At 39.3% G+C, this 20,875-nt stretch overlaps 1 long non-coding RNA gene across 1 annotated transcript; it reads right to left on the bottom strand.

The window, feature by feature from the left end:
• Window positions 1–5,108: 5,108 nt before the first annotated feature.
• On the bottom strand, window positions 5,109–6,623 carry LOC127533679 (uncharacterized). The gene is made up of 2 exons (XR_007941437.1): window positions 6,112–6,623; window positions 5,109–5,239 (listed from the first exon to the last, which is right to left on the bottom strand). It is a non-coding gene; the product is annotated as an uncharacterized LOC127533679 (long non-coding RNA).
• Window positions 6,624–20,875: the final 14,252 nt, after the last annotated feature.

The following is a 20,875-nucleotide window of genomic DNA, read 5'->3' as shown; positions in this document are numbered from 1 at the left end:
AAAACAATGGGAGAACCCGGGAATTCTGCAGCAACACATCTCATTTCAAAGGTTGCTTTTTTATAGTGCATATTTTGAAATCTGATATGACAGAACAAGTTGACACGTCCTCTTCCAAAGGCTTGTTTGAAATGGAGAGAAACTGCTGCACCTTTTGCGGCTCATTGTGCAGTAGCCAGTTGTTTAATGGTGCATTCAGAAGGTCCTTGTCAACATGGGAAAGTCAAGAAATGTCATGTTGCTTTGAAAAATTTACCAGGTGTTTGCATCCGATTTTAAGCAGTCAGTTGTAAAAAACAAAAGACAAAAAAACATCACCTCCAGACCAATTGAGTAACAAACCAAATAAAATCTTAGAAAGAAATACAAGTTAAAGGAGATGCATGCAAAAACAACCTTTACATGCATAGTTTATTCAAGTAAAATGTCTTATGACATTTTATGAGTGCTTATAACCAAAACATGGCTATTGTGGATGTTAACCCACTTTAACATGATATTTCCCCACTTTGTCAGGCCCCCAAAACACTAGGTCCCCATTGAGGCTTCACCTTGTTGACCATACCTTTTGACAGTAGCATTAATGAAGGAAAAAAAATTAAAAATTGAGCCATATCTAATGAAACGTGGTAGAGAAGTGGAGCGAAGAAAGAACTCATTGTGGTGCAGACCTGGATCACTTTCTTTAAAGTAGGAGTGAGATGGGGCATTAGCCTTGTTGGAAAACTGCATTTTTTTGTATGACCCAGCAGCTAACAAAAAAAAAAAAAACTGTATGCGGAGAAGTTGTGTAGTGTGAGAATTCTTTGTCATTGTGGATTTTCCCCTTCGAGAACAGCCCTTTTGAAGAAAAGAAATATGAATTCCCCACACAGTCATGTCCAGCACCAGAATAACAAAAAAAAAAAAAAAAAAAAGCATCTATGGTTTGGGTATCTTTGTACTTTTTGCCATGTCTCAGTGTTTCAACCTTCATGGATACAGCACCTAAATTCCTAAAACAGTAATCTCAATGGAACGATGAAGTCTAGGGCATGTGTCAAAATCCCTCTCCCAGGTAACAGCACTCAATCCAGAGAATCCAGGCTGTATAGACACCAACACAGAATTGGAAAACGTTTCATTTTAAAATACAATCTCATTTAGGAATTTCACTTAATACCCTTGCTGTAATATCCACATAGTCAACATGGAGGAAGCCGACTTGGATGGAAGCTTGAAGGATAGTGTTCCGGTGATCGTTGCACCCTACTGTCATCTAATTGATACAACTCCATTATTTCCAGTGGCTGTCATTTTAAGCAAACAAGGTGACGGGAGGAGATGACTTGCTGTGAATCACCCCAGGCAAGAACGGCACAGTGAGAAGGATGAACATAATATGATGAGTTGATATTCAGAGTGTGACGATGTAAAGGAAACACGGCCTCACCATCGTCGCCACCAACCCCTCAGGCCCTTTCAGATTCCTACTGACTTCTCTTGATAATAGTGTCAGCCAGTGATTGACATTTGCTAATTTCCCACTTCTACACAGGCAGTTTAAGGACAGTTGAAGGCTCGAGGCTGCGAGCAGGGGTCCATGTTAATGACAGTCCCTACTAGGTCCCTGCTTCTCCATTGAAAAGTATGGATCCTTAACTCTTCTCCGTGTAATTGGATAACTATATTTGACAGAGAGAAACACTTGCTTCCTTTACAATAGCAGATAATTGCTGAGCTGTTTGCAACATTATAAAAACACAGGTAAATGAGGTTAGATATTTCACATTCCTGTATTACAGCCAAATTCAAAAACTTAATTTTAAATGAAGCATTATGCCTCTGGATTAATTTCCAGTGTCACCGTTTGTGGTCGTTTTCCATAACTACTGTAATCATTTTGGGTACCGTATACTGCCTAATTGGGATTAATTTGTTTTGATAGCACAAACCCCTTTCAGGCAGAGTGCTTCACCGTCATTACAGTTGCAGAGAAACTCACTAAAACCATTTAGACGGGAGAAGTGTGTGTGTGTGTGTGTGTGTGTGTGTGTGTGTGTGTGTGTGTGTGTTCTTGTACTTGCTACATTGTGAGAACCATTTTCTGCATTTAACTATCAAAGTGAGGACATTTTTACAAAGTGAGGACATTTTGGCCGGTCCTCACTTTGAAACAGCCATGTTTGAGGGTGAAGACTTGTTTTTAGAGAACAGGTATGAATTGAGGTTTGGTTAGGGTTAGGGTAAGGGTTAGGGTTAGGCGATCAGTTGTGATGGTTAAGGTTAGGGTAAGGCTCTAGGAAATGCATTACGCCTATGGATGTCCTCACTAAGATAGAAGTACAAACATGTGTGTGTGTGTGTGTGTGTGTGTGTGTGTGTGTATGCATGACATATAGATAAACTATGGAGAAAAATTTTTTATTTTTGAAATAGCCTGTTTTCATATTGCGCTAAAATAAATCAAAGCAAATTGCTTCATTGAAAAAAAAAAAAGAAGTTTGTACTATTTTTAAACCACTGACAGGCCCTTTGACTCAAAATAAATAAAAAAAAGTTCTTTTGCAGTAGCTTTTTAATTGAAACTCCTCTCTCATTACACTCAAGTACATTTAGCCATTTGTTTCCCATCTTAGATTATTTATAGCGAGCAACAGTGGAAGACATCAATCATCAGGTTGACAGCTGTAGTTGTAGCACGTTGATAATTCACTGGCACCTGTGCTCCCTCCACAAACTCCGCCGATCAACATTGAAAAGAGGATGCTGCTTTCCATCTGCCTTCCTGCTGTTTGCTTCCAAAACAAAAATGAAAGACATGAACAGCCAATATGCATTCAGGCCAAGAAAGTCTATTGTGAAGCTGAAACTTTGCACGTACACTTAGTTACTTTTAAAAGTAGCAAAAGGGAACATTTTGTTCCAACTCCTAAGGTCAATTGTGACACCAGTAATAGTGGAGTTCAAATTTCAATTGTTGCAAATAATAAAACAAAAATAATAATGAAAAATGTCTATTACAGCGGGGCCAGGAAATTTCAATAGTATAATTATGGTTCCACATGGCAAGCACAAAGTTCTCTTTATTTGTATTCATCTGGTTTCATGGTTTTCTAAATTGCCCGAATGTGTGTATGCGAGTGTGATTGTTTGTCTCTATATGAAGCCCTGGTGACCTGTCCAGGGTGTCCCCCGTCTTCACCCCAAATCAGCTGGGACAGACTCCAGCCCCTATGTGACCCTAATGAGGATTAAGAGGTGTATACGTGATGGACGCTTTCATGGTTGCAAGTTTCACAGAGATATTAATTAAAATGTTTATGTTGTTACATCTCAACTCTGCTAGGGCAAAGTGAACATGAAACCATTTGTCTTTTTGGTTTGGTAAAGCAATGTATTGTTGATGATACTTTAAAGAAAACAGGGCTGGAGGATGTTTCTAAAAATCAAAGAATCATATAAAACCAAATGAGGGCAAACACTTTCAAACTATAGTACTGTTCAAAATTTGGGGTTACATAGAAATGTCTTTGCTTGAAAGAAAAGCTTTTTTTCCCCCAGTGAAGATAAAATTAAAATAATCAGAAAGACAATATATACATTGTTAGTTATTCTAGCTGGTAACGACTGATTTTTAATAGAATATCTACCAAGGGGTACAGAAGAACATTTCTAGCAACCATCACTCCTGTGCTAATGGTGAATTGTGTTAATGGCGTTGAGAGGCTAATTGATTGCTGTGAGTATTCAAGTGCTAGCAAACTGAGTTTTCATGGAAAACTAAAAACAAACACAAAAAGAAAAAAACTCCTTAGCCAGATTTAGTGGCAGGCAACCAATATCCTCTGACTAACAAAAGTAATTATCTGGTGCAGGGGTAAAGACAATAAAACAAACAAGTGCTTCAGCAGGAGTAACCATTTTCTTTAATGCCTACAGGAAGCACTTGTTGTCTTATGTTTTATCCACCCCAAAACTGAGCTACACGTTCACAGAGGCGAGCTGCTCATGTTGGAAGACAGCCAACAAGACTGACACTTTGGCTGTAGCTTTATACCCTGATGTGGAAATTGGTGCAGTCTCATTGGATGGGGCGAAGTGGGTGGTGGACCAATCAGCCAAGAGAATAGGTGGGAAAGAATAACAAGGCCAGGAGTGCAGGTCAGGAGGTCCAGGCAACTGGAAACAGGTGGATCTGGAACTCTTCAGCCATGACTTAAGCAAACGTCTACACAACTGTCTCCAAAAAAAGAAGGCCCACAGCCACCTAGACCGGTAATACTGATCACATCTGAGATCTCCAAAAGATCCACATAACATTAGGCTTCAAGGAATAAGATGTTTACAGAACAGGGTGAGATAATTTTAAAAAGAAAATGTTGTACGGATTGAAAATGAAATTTACCTAACCCTGCTGAAAAAACCAGCATGGACCAGCATGCTGGTCACCAGCATGAAGACCAACATTTGTTGTGTTTTGAAGCTGGTCACCAGCATGGCATGATGGTATGCTGGTGACCAGCATGGTATGATGGTCACCAGCTTCAAAACACAACAAATGTTGGTCTTCATGCTGGTGACCACCGTGGCATGCTGGTATGCTGGTGACCAGCATGGTATGCTGGTATATACCAGCATATCAGCATACCATGCTGGTCTGTAGTGCTGTGTCACCTGTATGAGATGCTGTTGGCTTATTGCCCACACAGAATAATGGCAAGCTGGTAATGTGGTCCTATCATGGAATACTGATGTCAAGCATTCTATTCTATGGTCACCAATCTTTTATGTCGATTAGCAGAACCATACCTGTTGATATTAGTCTCTGTTGGGATGCTGGAATGTTGATTGTGACCAGAAGTTGTAAAAATATCACGTGCTTAATGTTTCTTAACGTCAAGTTGCTGTTCAATGAAGACAATTTGAGGTTTCATGACAATGTAGTTTAATAACAATAAGGTAACAAACATTAGGAAATATATTAGATAATATTATTTAATAAGATGAATGACTAAGATTACAAATAAACACACAATACATCTGTGGGCCTAAACAAGGAAAATCCAGAACATGAAAATGCAATATACTGTACAACTGGAAATGTTTTGGACTTAGACACTCACCACTTAAGTGGCCTTTTTGTTTTGTCTATTAATGTCCATGATTTTTTCGGAGATGCAACATCCAGCCTTTCCCACCCTGGCTTCCAATTCTGCTTGTTCCACATTCTGTTTTTTCAGCCACTCCCTGAAACACACTGAAAAGACATGCACAGATTTGTAAGTATCACAGTGTATTAGAAAAATACAATCAAGCATCATAACGCCAAAAGGTCAGTAATCTAAGTCTCATGCAATTTGTACACAATTGACTGAAACATGCAAACCCCCCTAATATTGATCTTTATACATGAGTACTTTATCACACTTCCATTCACTGCAAGGGACAAAAATTTCTTTCTAGTTTGATGTTTCTGTAACACCAGGCCAAAGAAACTGTTGGCAGTGCATACTAAATAACCCTGTTACAATGTAAAATCCAATTAGTTATCATTACTTAAAAAAAGCATGCAAACCGGTTGCACTTAAAAAAACAAGTAAAGAGAACGAGTTAAATTTAGTTGTACTAACTAGCACTTCCTTTGGAGAGTACACTTACAAATGAGTTTAAGCAACTAAAACAATCAAGTAGACTGTACTTGATAACTCATTTTAGAACACGCTTGACTTAGTAAAGACTACTCAGAATTACTATTTCAATCTACTAAATAATTGCATGTTAAATTTACACTGTTCAGTTCATTTAACATACTTATCTAAGTTGAACTAACTTAGCATTTCTAAGTTATATATTTACTTGGACAGCAATCTGACTTATTTTCTAAAACCATGCAAACTGAACTTCAGCAATTTAAGTGGTTCAAAAATATCCATAAAGGAATGAAAAACAGGCTCCAATTTCTTAAAATAATCCGAATTACAATTAAACATAATAAATCAAGGTAATAACTGCTGAAAGTTCAAATATAAATTGTCTTTTATTTTTCTTCCATTTACATCAACGTTTTCTTCTCCTTATAACACTGTATTTAACACAAAAACCTGAGAGGGTAATGACTGGCAATCTCACCTGTGTGAATGAATGTACGAACATCTACAGCCTCTAACTTGCTGATGAACCCGTGGGCTGACTTTAATAGAGTGAACAATAAGAAACAACTGAATCCACTCGTGCATTTGCATTCTAACTCAACAAGAGATTTTTAAGACTTTGCAATTTTGGTGGGAGTTTGCTCTCTCCCAGGCCAAGCATCACTCTTTGAATGAAGCCCAAAGTGTTTTTCATGGCCTTTGGGTAGTCTAAATGTAAAGCGTATGACAATCCAAACAAAAGGCAAAGTGCCTCAGGCAGGTTCTGGACATTGTCCATTACAATACCTCCCTCAACAATGATGGCAGTAGATATTGGGTGAAGGTGGAGCTGATTTGGAACAACTTGCTCATCTTCACTGACAACAGTCAGCACCCCGACAGATACTTTTGCCCACGTCTCATCAGTGTCACAATCCTGTGATGAAATCAAACAAAACATTCCATCAGCAAAATGTTGTAAATTGTCAATCAAAAATTGTCCCCATTTCAACTGTCCTGACGACACTGCTTTCTAGCCTTGTGCATTAAAGGAATACTCAGACAATTTGGGAGTTAACCCTTTCTCTGTCATTTTCATAGAGAGACATGATCAATATCATTTTTGTGTCAATGTCAAAAATGACAGCTCCGGTGGCTTGGTGCTTTCCGTTCGCGGTGCTCAGGCTCAGTTGGTGCTGTCCTCCGGATGCCGCCGCCACCACATTCTGGGCTGGTTCTGGATCCGACGGAGTCTCGCGGACTCCCACGAGATGTTAACAACGTTAACATCAGCGACAATAAAGTGTTCAAATTTGAAATTAAATCGGCGGAAATCCGCGGATCCGTGGAAAATTGCCATCCCTGAAACTTGGATTTGGAGGTCAGTAGTCCAACTCAAAATATATGGGCCCCTAACCAGCGTGTTTTTTGTCATTTTTGGTCGCCAAAATCGGTTTTAAGTCGCAAAAGGCGACCGTCTAAATTGAGCGCTGCTTTACTGAAGAGCGCGACCGAGTATAACCGGAACGACCCAAATGCTTCCGATCATTAATAGATGCACACTGTCACGTCTCAGCCAATCAGAAAAAAGGATTCAGACTAACCCCGGGAAGGCGTACAACAAGGAGGACAAGGAGAGGGATCTGTCAGTGGCTGGAAAATGTTCAAAGTCATAAACAATTGCAATATCACATAGTGACTGTTTAATCAAAGGCTTTTCTAGTCTGCATTATTTTGTAATACAAATTAGTAATTTCTAGTCTGAGGGATAATTTAATGACTGAGAGCACTTTCCAGTGATACTTTGTAGTTTTAGAAGAAAGCCATTTTATGGCAAAAATAATATTTTTGTTTAGATGAATCTCATTAGCTTTTATCATGAATCTCATCAGGAAAGTAAGATTCAGTACTTTCTAGTCTTAAAAAGTGTTGAATGAGTATGTATTTTATGTTACAGACTGAGATATTGATTTTTTACAGGAATTGTTGTGCATATTTCTTATTACTTAGAAATAAAAATAGTCCAGATGCAAATTGTGTGTGAGTAACTTTTTTTAATTAAAATGTTGAAATAAACTGAAGCAATATTGAACATAATTTTTGGCCTCAAAATGCACCAGAATGCAGGAAAAAGACTCCATTTTGTCAAAATTTTTCCCTGGGGACGCCCCCCCCCCTTTCCCTCTCCCCTGTGGGAGGGGACACCCCTCCCACACCTAACCCGCTTCGCACGCAGCAGTACAGATACTGAAAAAGTGTAGCTAAATGTGGCTAAACAAAATTCTAGCACTTTAGCCACAGTGGTTAGAGACAAATTTTCCCGAGTGCAAGCACAGAGATGGGAAGAGTATTAGAGCCACTGAACAGAAATATAACAAAACAGGGGTTAAAAAAAATCTGCTCTGGGAAAAAGTCAAAATTATGAGGAAAAAAATTCAGAATTTCTCAGATCTGACTTTTTTCTCTGAAGTCTGAAACTTTCGGCTAGCTCGCGGATGCTAACACCCGCTAGCGGTATTAGCGGTTAGGCTAACGTTAGCTCGCTAACGCTAAAGGTCGTAGCAGTAATTAAAACAAGTTGACAGGCAAAATTATGGATAATGCGCCTTACCTTTCTGCAAAAGAATGACGTTTGTCACAAACAAAACTCAACTCGGCAGCTTGCCCTCGCTGCTCCGGCCTGTGTGCTGTACTGGTGCCTCGGTAGCTGAGCGGGAGAGTGAATGTCTTCTTCTTTGTGGAGTTAACGGCGGTTGGCCACCTTTACATTGGGCATAACCGCCACCTACTGACCCGGGTGTGGATCAGTCATGAGAGAGACTGTGATTGCTACTTATTGTTGTGAGTGAGCTTAACTATAAATAAAGTAATCTTCACTCTAAACCATCGGCGGATCTCGGGGGTGGCTACTTGGGCTCAAGCCCCGGATGTTTTCTCAAGAGCCCCGGATCGCTGATCCGAGCTGGTCTGAGCATAATGTGCAGTACTAGAATTCACCAGAGAGTGGCAGCATGCGCTGGAGAGCAGCCGGCAGCCTGCCGCCTGTCGCCTGTCCAGAAGAAGAAGCGTTTACGTCTGTGCGCTCGTCGCTGCTCCTTAATTCTACTGCCAACCAGCGTTGACTCAAGTAATGGATATCAGAAGCTTTTTCAAAAAGCGGACGTCGCCACCACCATCACCAGCAGCAGCAGCAGCAGCAGCAGAAGCTGCTAGACAGATTGATGTTCCCGGTTTGTGAAACTTTGACTGATTTTGCTAGCTGGCTATCAGTATTATCCGTTAATACCAACAACAACACAACCGCACTGAAAATGAAAGACAGCAAGATCAATGTTGCATTCCAGGATAAGACTAAAAACCCTTTATGAAATATGAATAAAAAGTATTACTAGCAAAATGATTGAAGTATTTATTGTGCAGAAAAGTGCTCCCTGTCAGTGCTTTGCCATTATATAGGATGGATTATTATACTGTATATTACTACTGCAGATGTTTAAGCTTGTGCTAATTTTAGCTAGTATGTACAATTTTGGGTGGTTCAATCAACAGTTAATAACGATGTATTTTTCAGCTAATCCAAGGGAGTTTAAAACAGTTCATTTATTTGAAGAAGAGGGACAATTTTCTAATCTCATCAAGAAACATTTCAAACATTTAAACTCAGCATGTGGGTATTTTCACATGAATTTTATGAATCGTTATCTGAAAAGTAACTAAAGCTGTCAAACAAATGTATTTGAGTGGAAGGACAATATTTCCCTCTGATATGTACCTTAAAATGGAAATACTCAAGTAAAGTAAAAGTGACAAAAAATTGTAAATGTACTGTCCACCACTGATGTTAATGTTACAGAAATCATGCAGAAGCCACTTTACACATTTAACTTACAGCCTGTGTGTATGTATGTGTGTACAATGTATATTTTGAAATATAGGTCAGCTGCCATCCTGCAATGCAGACAGTGTGTCATCTGCAGTGGCATCAGCCAGTGAACCACCATGTGCTGTTTCAGTGAACATGAGGCATAAAACAATGACTTCAAGGCTGCTGGTGGTAAGACATTTGCATCATTAAAGGGTCTGATTTTTAAGTGTTCTCCGTGCCTTTCTCAGCTTTGAATTAGTGGTAAGTTGATGTAAAAAAATAAAAAATAAAATAAAATAAAGATAGTTTTGTGTGCGTGGCACAAAAAAAGCCAGAAAAAATAAATCGCCATCTGCACCCTCAGGGCTAAGCCCCTGATCTCCGAGAATCCTAGATCCGCCTCTGCTCTAAACACTAAGTCTTTTGCATTTTTCACCATTCAAGTGACTGTTACTTCATAAATATCAGTAATAAATGCATTTTTTGATAACCTAGTAAAGTTAACTCATGTTTGCATGTCAGGGCAACTATTGGATTGTACAGTGTATTAATAAATTAAATGAAACTGATTTTCCTCATTTGTATTTATTTCCATAAAGGCAATGCAATCCCTTATTAATGCCTTCATTAGTAATTCTCCCAAGATGTTAAATTTTATTTAAATTCTCTGTAATTCTATTTAATTTCGACATAGTTGACAGAATCTCAAACAAAATAATTTATTGTTTCACCAACAAATGAGAAAGTGTGTTTAAAGGTATTGTCTGCTTAGCTACATACAAACTGATGAATTAGCATAGTTGAAATTTTATCAGGTACGACCGTGATGGTTGACAGCTGATTCAGCAGAAAGAAAAAAAAAACACTGAGCATGAGCAAACCAGCACTAACCAGCATAGACTAGCACAGCATAATTTGGTGTTGGTTTAGCTGGTGGATCAGCACTGCAATGCTGGTCTACCAGCAAAACCAGCATAGACAAGCATAACCAGCACAGACCAGCATGATTTGGTGTTGGTTTAGCTGGTGGACCAGCACTGCAATGCTGGTCCACCAGCTAAAACCAACACCAAACCAGCATAGACCAGCATAAACCAGCATAGACCAGCATGAAATGCATGCTGGTCTATGCTGGTTTTTTCAGCAGGGTAATTTCTATCAATAAGACTCAACTGAAGTCCCTCTCCAGTCATTGATTAATACTCTAGAAACTAATTCTCATGTATCAAAATTACCTACTTAGAAGTTGTTGTTTCATGAAAATACTTTGAGGTTTTTAAAAAATTGATTTATTCATTCACACAATCCATCTTCCCCTCTCTTCCTCTTCTTAACTTGACAGATGAAAAGCTTGATTCCTCAGTTAAACCAATCAGCTTTTACGAAAACTCCTGTCTGTGAGCCAGTCATTGTGTTAAAAGTGTTTCTTTTCATACTACTGTCAGATGTTATTTCAGTGTCAAATCAGTGTAACCCTCCCCGACACCATTAACCTCCAATTTTTATCTGAACCACTGTTCACAAGTCCTTCCACTTAAGTCATGGTCCTGTTTCAGATCCCATCCGTCAGACCTTCAGCATTGTTCTTCACCCCTGCGCCACCAGCAGTGTCCTGACTGATATTTCTGTATTGCTCATAACTTTTCCCTTTAATGGGTTCTAATCACCAAGGACTGCTCACATATTCCTTTAGCTTTTCCTTACTGTGCGTGCCGTGTCAAATCACTTAATTATGCTTTAAGCCTCTCGGATTTGAGCCTTTCCTGATTCAATTTGGTTCTCTTGAGTTCTGAGTGAAGTTGATGTAGCATTTGAATGAATATGAAGGATCTTTAGTAACAAGCCAGAAAAAAGTCATTGACCCAGTGATGTCATAGATAACATAAAATAACAGCCGCAAGCACATGTATATGAATAAAGCAGGGCATTAGTCCTCAGTATGTTTGCCATTTGGATCATAGACCTAAGTTTGACATCTTAAAGGCTGAAAGAAAAGTCATTGTGCATTGCAGGCTCTAATCTTAAACTGCCCAATCAGACTGCAACAGGTATTCCTGCTAAAGTCTTCACAGGTTCATGAAACATGCAGGTGTTGCCACTTGTGTTAGCTAATAAAGCCCATGGATTTTGAGTGAAAAAGACAGACTGTGCTGGATTGTCATGCAGAAGCACACTGTTCTGTTCCACATTCTGGCATGACAGCTTACGCTTTAAAAGAAGTCATCATTTTGAACAAGAAAAAAACAAACTTAATCGAAAGAAAACAAACAGTATTTTTGTGTCTCTATGTTCCCTTTTACCATTTCTACAACATATAAGGGTGCTTTCACACCTGTTAGTCCGTTAGAGTGGTTCGTTTGGACCCAAAAGTTGTTACAATGTTGCTAATTTCAACCGGTTCGGTTCGCATTCACACCAGTGTTTTCGCAGTTGAACCAACTACGATGAATGTTATATCTCCCCCTAGTCGTTTGGCGGCGCTGTTCACAAAAATAACGACGTAGTGAACGCTGATTGGCGCAGCATGTGAAGAGGGAAAAATCCCAGAAGAAAACAACAGGCTGGTTTATTCGTAAACAATGAACTATGTTCTCCTGTTCCTTCTTGTTGCCATATATTCGTATCATTGCTTTATGCAGCAAGCACAAATACTGCTGTTGTTCCAGCATGAAGCTCGCATTCGGTACGAGAACATTACACAGTCGTTTTTGGCACGGAGAAGATGCATTGCAAGACGTTATCGTTATCCCAAAATTCCCCGTGCAGGTTGCTACGGCAGCTCCCATAGACCAAAAAGTCTGCTGCGCCATCAAGCAGGTCCGAATGGAGACAGGTTTGTGTTCTCACCAGGAGCGAACCGAACTGGAGTTCACATAGAACCGGACTGAGACCACCTCTCGAAGGTGGTCTCAGTCCGGTTCTTTAGTCCGCACCAAAAACATCTGGTCTGCTTTCACACCAGCCCAAACGAACCGTACTTGCTGGTGTTGCGGACTCCAGTCCGCTTTAAGTGGACCAAAAGGCGTATGTGTGAAAGCACCCTAAAATACACTAAAACAAACAAACCAACGAAAAAATATTTATTAACAATGGCTTTGCTTTCTTGCATTTATAGTTTTGCATTTCTTTCCAAAAATTTTGAGGAGTTTCAAGAAAAAATATCATTTTGTACCCTTCAAGGGAAAGATAGACAGTCTCATTTGTAATGAGCCAGGCCTACATAGAATCAGTTGCCTGAGAGCACAGCACAATGCACACTGGATAGATTTCTGTTCGAATTAATCCCCACTTGCAGTACTGTCATGTCGACATCGGGGATGGTATCCTCACAACATCAAGGCGGATGCATGTATTAGTGGGACTTTTTCACAGTAGACATTTTGACTTGTCACACCAGGAGAAGCACAGGTGTAACTAATTACATCAGCAATCTAAGGACCCCAGTCAGTGCACAATGCAACGGTTTCAGAACAGGAAAACCTAAATGGGATGCAGGAATAATTGATTTTTTTTCTTCTGTCAAATCCACCTGTGCTTTTTGCACTACAGTGTCACAATTACTGCTGTGACAAAGAGCTGTTTTATTTTGCTGACAGTAAGACATCAGTGAACGATGGGGGGGACACCATGCCCTTGATGTAGCAGTCCAGTGACCTAGATGCATGACAAGTTTGATAGAACATCTTTGTTTTTTCATTTTAGTTTGTTAGTTGTCTGTCAAGAAATATTATTTTTTTTAAAGCAATATCAAGGAGAATGAACCCTCAGAGTGCAACAGATGCAATTTGTGTCCAAATCCTTATCCCTTGTTCTTGGTTCAATTGTTCATGAAGCATTCAGTGCAGCAAGGTGGAGCGCAAATAAAATGAAACCGCACAATTCAGCCTTTTTAACAATGCTCCTTGCTTGTCTGTGTGACAAAGTGTTGACATGAAAATTTAAATAATTTTGAATTTACTTTCAAATTTAATCATAGTTAGAGCCTGCAGACAGTTCTGCATGTATTTCTGCACTGATTTCTCTTGTTGGAATTACTGGTGAACTTGTCATCACATTTATATGAGAAAGAGCAGAACTGGATCTTTGTAATGATGCTTGTCACAAATCTGTACATATCCAAGTAATCATATGGTGTAGACAGATCAAACTTCTGCAAAGTAATATCTTTAATGATTTATTTTCTTATTTTCATACTCCTGCTTTTTGGTTTAATAACTCATGAAGTTTCTATTACTTCACAGCACACTGCACGTGAAGATAAACACCAGAACTTATATGTTCTGTTTTTGGTTTCCTTTGGTTGTCTGTGTGGCAAAACAGTTTGGAGAAGTATGGTTTTGAAATTAAAATGAAAAAAAAAATCTTTGCACAGTCTTCAACACAAGGCTAGCATAAAATACCACTCTGTTAAAAATTAAACAATTAAAACAAACACAAAATAATACATGTGCTTTTTATTGCAAAGATTCTGAGCAAAACATGGTCACAAGTCAACTGTGTGGAAGCAGGCTAGAGTGTGTGCTCGCTTCAGTGAGGAACACAATGAGGGTTTGTTTGTTTGTTTGTTTTCCTCAGGCACAAGCATTTTATTCTCAAATTGCTTAGTCATTGAGTATCCTATCAATATGTTCTGATATTACCAGATTCCAGATAATCTCCCTTATGAGACAACATCTCCACTAACAGCATTTTGTGGTGTGTGTTTACATGCAAAACCAGAACTTAATAAGACACATTTTTATTCATATTTATTCATTTTACCAAATATAGGGTGGTTAAAAAATAAATAAAATGTAATCATAAAAAATTATTTTTGAGCTAGATAATCTACACTGTTTAGGGGAAAACAAAACAAAACAAAACACTGATACACCAAAAACCAACCAATAAGCTTCACCCTGAAAATATCCCAGTGCTCATGGGTTAAAGCTCTTGTCTGGACCCTATTTGTGCTGAATCCACTGTTCAAACACCAGGTCCAGTAGTATTATTTGAAGAAAAGGAATGTCTGCACATCACTTTCACTGACTTCCATTGGCAGATGATATCAAGCTTGATTATCGACATGGAAGATCACATCTTTTGGTTTATCAGCCCACAGCATCTTGGATGTCTGTGTAGGTTCTCATTCATCCAGGTCATGGTTATCCAAAGTTGTTTAAATCACTCCACTGAACTTTAAGAAAGTTCCTTGAAGACGTTTCACCTCTCATCCAAGAGGCTTCTTCAGTTCTGATCAGTTGATCAATTTGGGTTGGACAATAGGTCTTAAGGTAACATGTGGGTTGAAGAGAATAACTAACACATTTAAGGTGTGTGTCCACAAGTTAATGATAATAGGCCAGGCTGGTCTCTCAGAACATTGTCTGTTGGAGATCCTGACTGTATGACCTCTGACAGTGGCATGACTTCTGTTATCCAGAGAGATGATGATGATGATGAGTGGATGATGCTATCAGGAGACGGAAGGAGAGTGATGATGCAGCAGAGCATCGATGTGGATATCTGCTGGTTGAAGTTGTCTGGCATGCACACAGACACGATAGGGACTTTTGGACAGTAACAAAGAAAACGTGAAAAAAATAAAATAAAATCAAAGTTGCATTCTAACGATCTTTTACTGCAGTAAGTTTGGAAAAAATTGAGACCCGCATCACACAATTGCAGATGTGCTCAGCTCCAGGGGTAATGTTAACATTCAACCCCTCTTTTTGTATGTATGCTGTCCATGAGAGGTCAGTGGCCAAATACCTTCAAGAACTAAATTCAAAATCCTCTGTAAACTTACATATCCGTTCATTTTGTCTGCATCCAGACATCCAACCAGGCAGCTCTACTTCTGCTCCACAGAACCATTCACACAATGCCATGTGAATGAGCCTTCTTGGCTTTGCCTGGTCCAATCCAAATCCAACTCTGGAGATTGTACGTGGGGTAAGAATAGGGAGGCCGGGCAAACAAAGGTGCAGGACGCAGCTGTACCTAGTACAAATTAAGCATAGGAGGATGAGTGCAATAGCCCAGGGCCATAATAGTGACTAATGTAATGACACAGGGAGCTACAGGTGAACACAGCTGGAATGACTACAGTTTGGTAATAATACCCACACTGGTTCAGCTGATCAGGACTTATTAGACTGGAAACTCAGTTACATGGTCAGAGTTAAAAGACAGATTCAGATGAAACTCACAGAGTCTTGTCAGAATAGGATTTCATTCAAGTTTACTTTGTGCATGTTAACCTATGGGCTGGTTCCAATATTTAAGTTACAATCAGAAATTAACATGTCTCAGAATTGTAACCTGCAACAACAACAGTAACAGCAAGCAGAAGTCTGATGAACACTCGTAAAAACACACAGTCTAACAAACAATTCATGTTTCTATATACTTTGCTCACAAGGAGTTGAACCTTTACTAAATGGCGGTGTACATATCAATGTGTTTCTTTGCTATGATGAACAGTGGTTGAATATCACCTCACACAGGGCACCAAAATAATATGTAGTGAAAATGTAAAAAATTAGCCTCATTTAGCTGTAGAAACTACATTTTTTGATTAAAATTACATTTGTTTATCAGGAGCCAAGTTGCCAAAGCCCAGTAAAATAGTAAAGATTCCATTTTAAGCCATCATTAACCTACGTAAGTATTTAAAAAATGTTATTTTAGGCCCCAAGTAGAATTCCATTCCAAATTCAAATCAGCTTCTAACCAATCATGCATGTGTTCCTCCCAAGGGGTGATGTTGAGCCTCACCGTCAAGGAGAGGTCAGAGGCCAAATACCTTTAACTTACTCTTAGTTCAATTCTTAAATGTGCAAATCCAACTGTTGAATATGTATGATGATCACAGACCTCAAATCCCACTAAACATATGATTGAAATGACTTATACGAAAGTAATTTCTAACATAATTATGACCACAATCCTATACATTCAACAATAAAATAAATAATGACTTCAGAATTATATACACTTAGGATAAAAAGTCTCTGTGTCTTCTATGGCTGCGATGGAGAGAAGTGGGGTTGTAACCCTACTACCTCGGTAACATGGTTAAAACATGCTGGTGATCTCTACATTTACATATTTCTGCAAAAAAGAAGTGATACAGTATAACCCCTCTGCCACTCACTTGCTGCTATGACTTTACGTACATTTGAGAACATGTCTGATAAATATTTTATGTCAGTCCCGAAGGAAAGCTTTGACATCAGTACAGCAATCAGACAATGGCTCCTTGTTTACTCACAGCTGGCTGTGAGCACAAAAAGAGAATTGCCTATTTTTTTACACGCCCATTGAAATCCTGTTTAAATATTCAGTTGATTGTGTATTTTCAATCTGGGTTCTATTTACTGAAGCATACAGCATATGTGAGTGACATTCATACAGGCTTGTCGGTATGGCCTGGGTTAAAGTCTTGCAAATCAATAATGGTGTTTTAATCTGTGTGCAGTACACAATGGCATGGATTTATTGCACCAGCACAATTAAGACAGTGTCAGCAAAGTCGACAGGTTGTCAGTCAGAGAAATATACTAAACTGACTTTCAAATACATCCCTGTTACTGTCCTGAGGCCAATTGCATTGATCTACAACAAATGTTCACTTAAAAACACTTAAAAACAAACCAAATGCATTTGGAATCTGAACGACTGATACAGTAGAAAGCATTGTATTTTACAAATGAGGCTATTTAGTTGCCAGTATTTTTGCGATATTCGATACGTTTTGACAATCAGAAGTGTAAAAATAAAAAACATTCTTTTTTTTTCCTCCCTCAGGTTGGGCTCATGTCAAGGTAGAGATATCCTTGGAACTACATTCAGACTATTGCAGGACACAGAAGCTGTCCTCTGAAACTGATGAAATAAATTCACACTGACTCTTCACAGCAGAGTAACCCACTTCCCTCAGGAGAGAAACATGAGAAAGAGGAACCCGCATGGCATGAAAATGCTGTAGAAATTATTAAATAAATGAATAATGATGTGTGTATGTTTCCTGTACTTTTTTTATCTTGCTAGCTCACAAAGGGTCCATTCAAAGTTTGATATTGTGCCAACAGTGTATTAAAAAACGTATTTGCCACATTGTAGAATTGTGTTGACCTAATGTCTGGCGGCATCTTCATGTACTTTCTTGGAATTAACTTTTAACATAAACTGGAACATTTTTTAGTTTCATTATTTAACTTCAACAATGTGGGGCTGCACAGTGGTGTAGTGGTTAGCACTTTCACCTTACAGCAAGAACATCCCCGGTTCAAATCCCGGCCTGGGCCTGGGATCTTTCTGCATGGAGTTTCCATGTTTTCCCTGTGCATGCGTGGGTTTTCTCCGGGTACTCTGGCTTCCTCCCACTGTCCAAAAATATGCTGAGGTTCATTGGTTGCTCTAAATTGCCTGTGAGTGTGATTGTGTGTCTGTATATGTAGCCCTGTGACAGACTGGTGACCTGTCCAGGGTGTCCCCTGCCTTCGCCCAAGTCAGCTGGGATAGACTCCAGCAGCGACCCTAGTGAGGATAAAGCGGTGTATAGAGAATGGATGGAACTTCAACAATGTGTGGCAACAAGCTGACAGCCACATGGCCCTGACATATGATTGCTTCATTGCAAAGTGTGGGCAAACAATTTCCTATTTACCTTTTCTGTAGCCAAAGATCCATTCTTTCCAGCAAATCTTGAGAGACATATTTGCCTAAATGTTTCACACTCTTCACAAGGGCATTGACACTTGCTTTGTCTGCTGTTTGGTGCTGCACAGATTGTTATAGTGGGCTGAAAGAAGCTGCCAAGCCCTGCAGAGCTGCAAAGTGAAGTGCATTCAGTGTGTGCAGCTTTGTGTTACACAACTAGTATGTGTTTAACTAGCTAAATGAGTTTCTTTTTAATTCAACATTTACATGACTTAACCGCCAACATATTCAAGCAATGGAATAGCCTGTCGATTGAACTTTTTCCTAATTTTCAAGTGCAAACAATTTGGTCTCTCAGTAATCCATTGTAAAAGTTTACATTTCTGAACATACTCAAGGTAAATTCCTGACCTGGAGGGCATTTGCAAATACAATAAATATCATTGGACTTCCAATCAGATCAGAATTAATAGATTAACAATTGTTTTACACATGTACACGGAGCTATGTGCAAACTAGGTTTTACCTTGCACTGACATTTTGTTTTGCGTCATGTGAACTTGCTTGCATGAATGATGATTTACAAGTGCCACACTCTAGCTCTGAATGATCCATTCATCCATTAATGTTCTTTCACTTTTACAGCAGTTTTTGGGTCTAAGTCTGACATGCTCAACAAAAAAAAATCCAAAGGAAGACTCTCAGGAAGCACTACGATCAGATGTCCAAACCACTTCGAGTGGCTCACTATATGAATGTCTGAGTTTGTTACCGTATCTCTAAGGCTGAACCCAGTCACCCTATGGAGGTACAACACGGTCTCACGGGGATTCGTGAAACTGTTACGTAAATTTTTTGTTTCTTTTTCGTGCGCACCAACATGATTTCGTCATGTTTTTCGTGCCGCTCACCACGAAATGTTTTTCGTGTTGCTCACAACGAAACCCGCTGTGGTAATCACAGCTGAAAGTGGTTTATACCAGCGGATTCATGACGATCTAAGCTGTCCATCGGCGTATACTGCTTGTGTGATCGCGTTTGCGGCCGCCGGCCGCCGGACATTCTTGAAATTCCTATGCAAATTGGTAAGTGTACCACCGGGTTATGGTTAGGTTATGGTTAGGTTATGGTTAGGGTTATGGTTAGGGTTATGGTTAGGGACGATGTCATGCAAAATATAGCGTTGGATTCGCCATGGTTTTACATTAAAAATATAATACACACATTCGTTTGAAATACGTTCTGGGTGGCACGAAAAGTCCGCCGTTTAAAATACATTGGTGCGCATTTCGTGGTGAGCGGCACGAAAAACATGACGAAATCGTGTTGGTGCGCACGAAACCTAAACTAAAACTTACGTGACAGTTTCACGAATCCTCGTGAGATCGGGCTGGGAGGTAACACGTTTCAGGCACTTGGACTCATAGTCTTGTTGTTTTTGTCACTACTATGCCCAACATTCCCAGCTCACCCTCACTACATATTTTTCGGTTAGCAGGTCTATCAGGGAGCCTTCCTCACCACCAAATCCAACTCGCCACCAGGTAGTGATCAGTTGACAGCTCTGCTCCACTCTTCACTTGAGTATCTGAGACGTACGACCACAGTCTGATGACAAGACTATAAAGTTGATCATCGACCTTTGACCTAAGTGGTCTTGTACCAAGTACACTTATGAACCTTATGAACCTCACTTATGCTTGAACATGATGTTTGTTATGGCAAGTCTATGAGCATCCCTCCGGTCAGTGGTGTAATGGTCCCTGGAGAAGTGGGTATACTCTTAATTTTCACCTTTTTTTTTTAATTAGTCCAGAAAAACGCCCAGTTTTAGAAACAGTGACATAGAAGACTACTCTGTTCAATTTATTCAGTCATTTCTACTTGCCCACTATTATAAAATTATCATGACTTGATTAGGAGCAGTTTGTAGTTATTACTGGTCACACAAGCAAACTGGATTAATGTAACATGTATTTATCATGAGGCAAACATGGTGTTTCAGTTACTTTTGAACATTTATTTAAATAAAATACTTCAAATATGAAGTTGACAGTGCATCCTTGTTCATATTTCATCATGAATAAAACCTCAATATTGTTTTAGGTCGAATCTTAAACTACCTGTCCCCATTCTTGTGTTTTTACTTACTTTAAAATCAACTACCAGCCGAGAGGTTTTCCCACATTATCCCAATGTAGCTAGCTTCAGAGTTACGTTAGAATAACGTTAGCCTTTCAAAACGTTAGTCAGACTTGGCCCGACACTCAGTTTAACCCGTTGCGCTTCAGTTACGCTTCAGTGTTCCGCCCGCGGTACACTTTGAGATCTGCATAAGCAATTTGCTAAATGTCTGAAACTGCAAACGCGATTATACAAACACTATACGCCGATGGAAAGCTTAGATTCTCATGAATCCGCCGGTATAAACCACTTTCAGATGTGCTTACCACAGCGGTAATATAAACACATTTGTCCGACAAACAACGAATATCCATCCACCCGTTCTCTATACACGGCTTCAACGTACACAGCGCGACTCACATTTCCGGGTTCATTATTACACACAGATGAAAATATTCCACAAAAAAACGGCCATAATCCTACCTTAGACATCCAGACGACACAAGCCAGTAAACTATTTTGTCCAAAACATGTCTTGAAGACGGTATATGATCCACGAATAGGTCGTTTTCGAGGAAATGTACCTCGCGATGCACGTCCAATATTCCCTGTATTTCTCGTCATATTT

The sequence above is a fragment of the Acanthochromis polyacanthus genome, chromosome 4, assembly GCF_021347895.1.
Source record: "Acanthochromis polyacanthus isolate Apoly-LR-REF ecotype Palm Island chromosome 4, KAUST_Apoly_ChrSc, whole genome shotgun sequence".
NCBI classification, from domain to species: Eukaryota; Metazoa; Chordata; class Actinopteri; family Pomacentridae; genus Acanthochromis; species Acanthochromis polyacanthus.
This window is presented reverse-complemented; position numbering and strand designations above follow the sequence as displayed.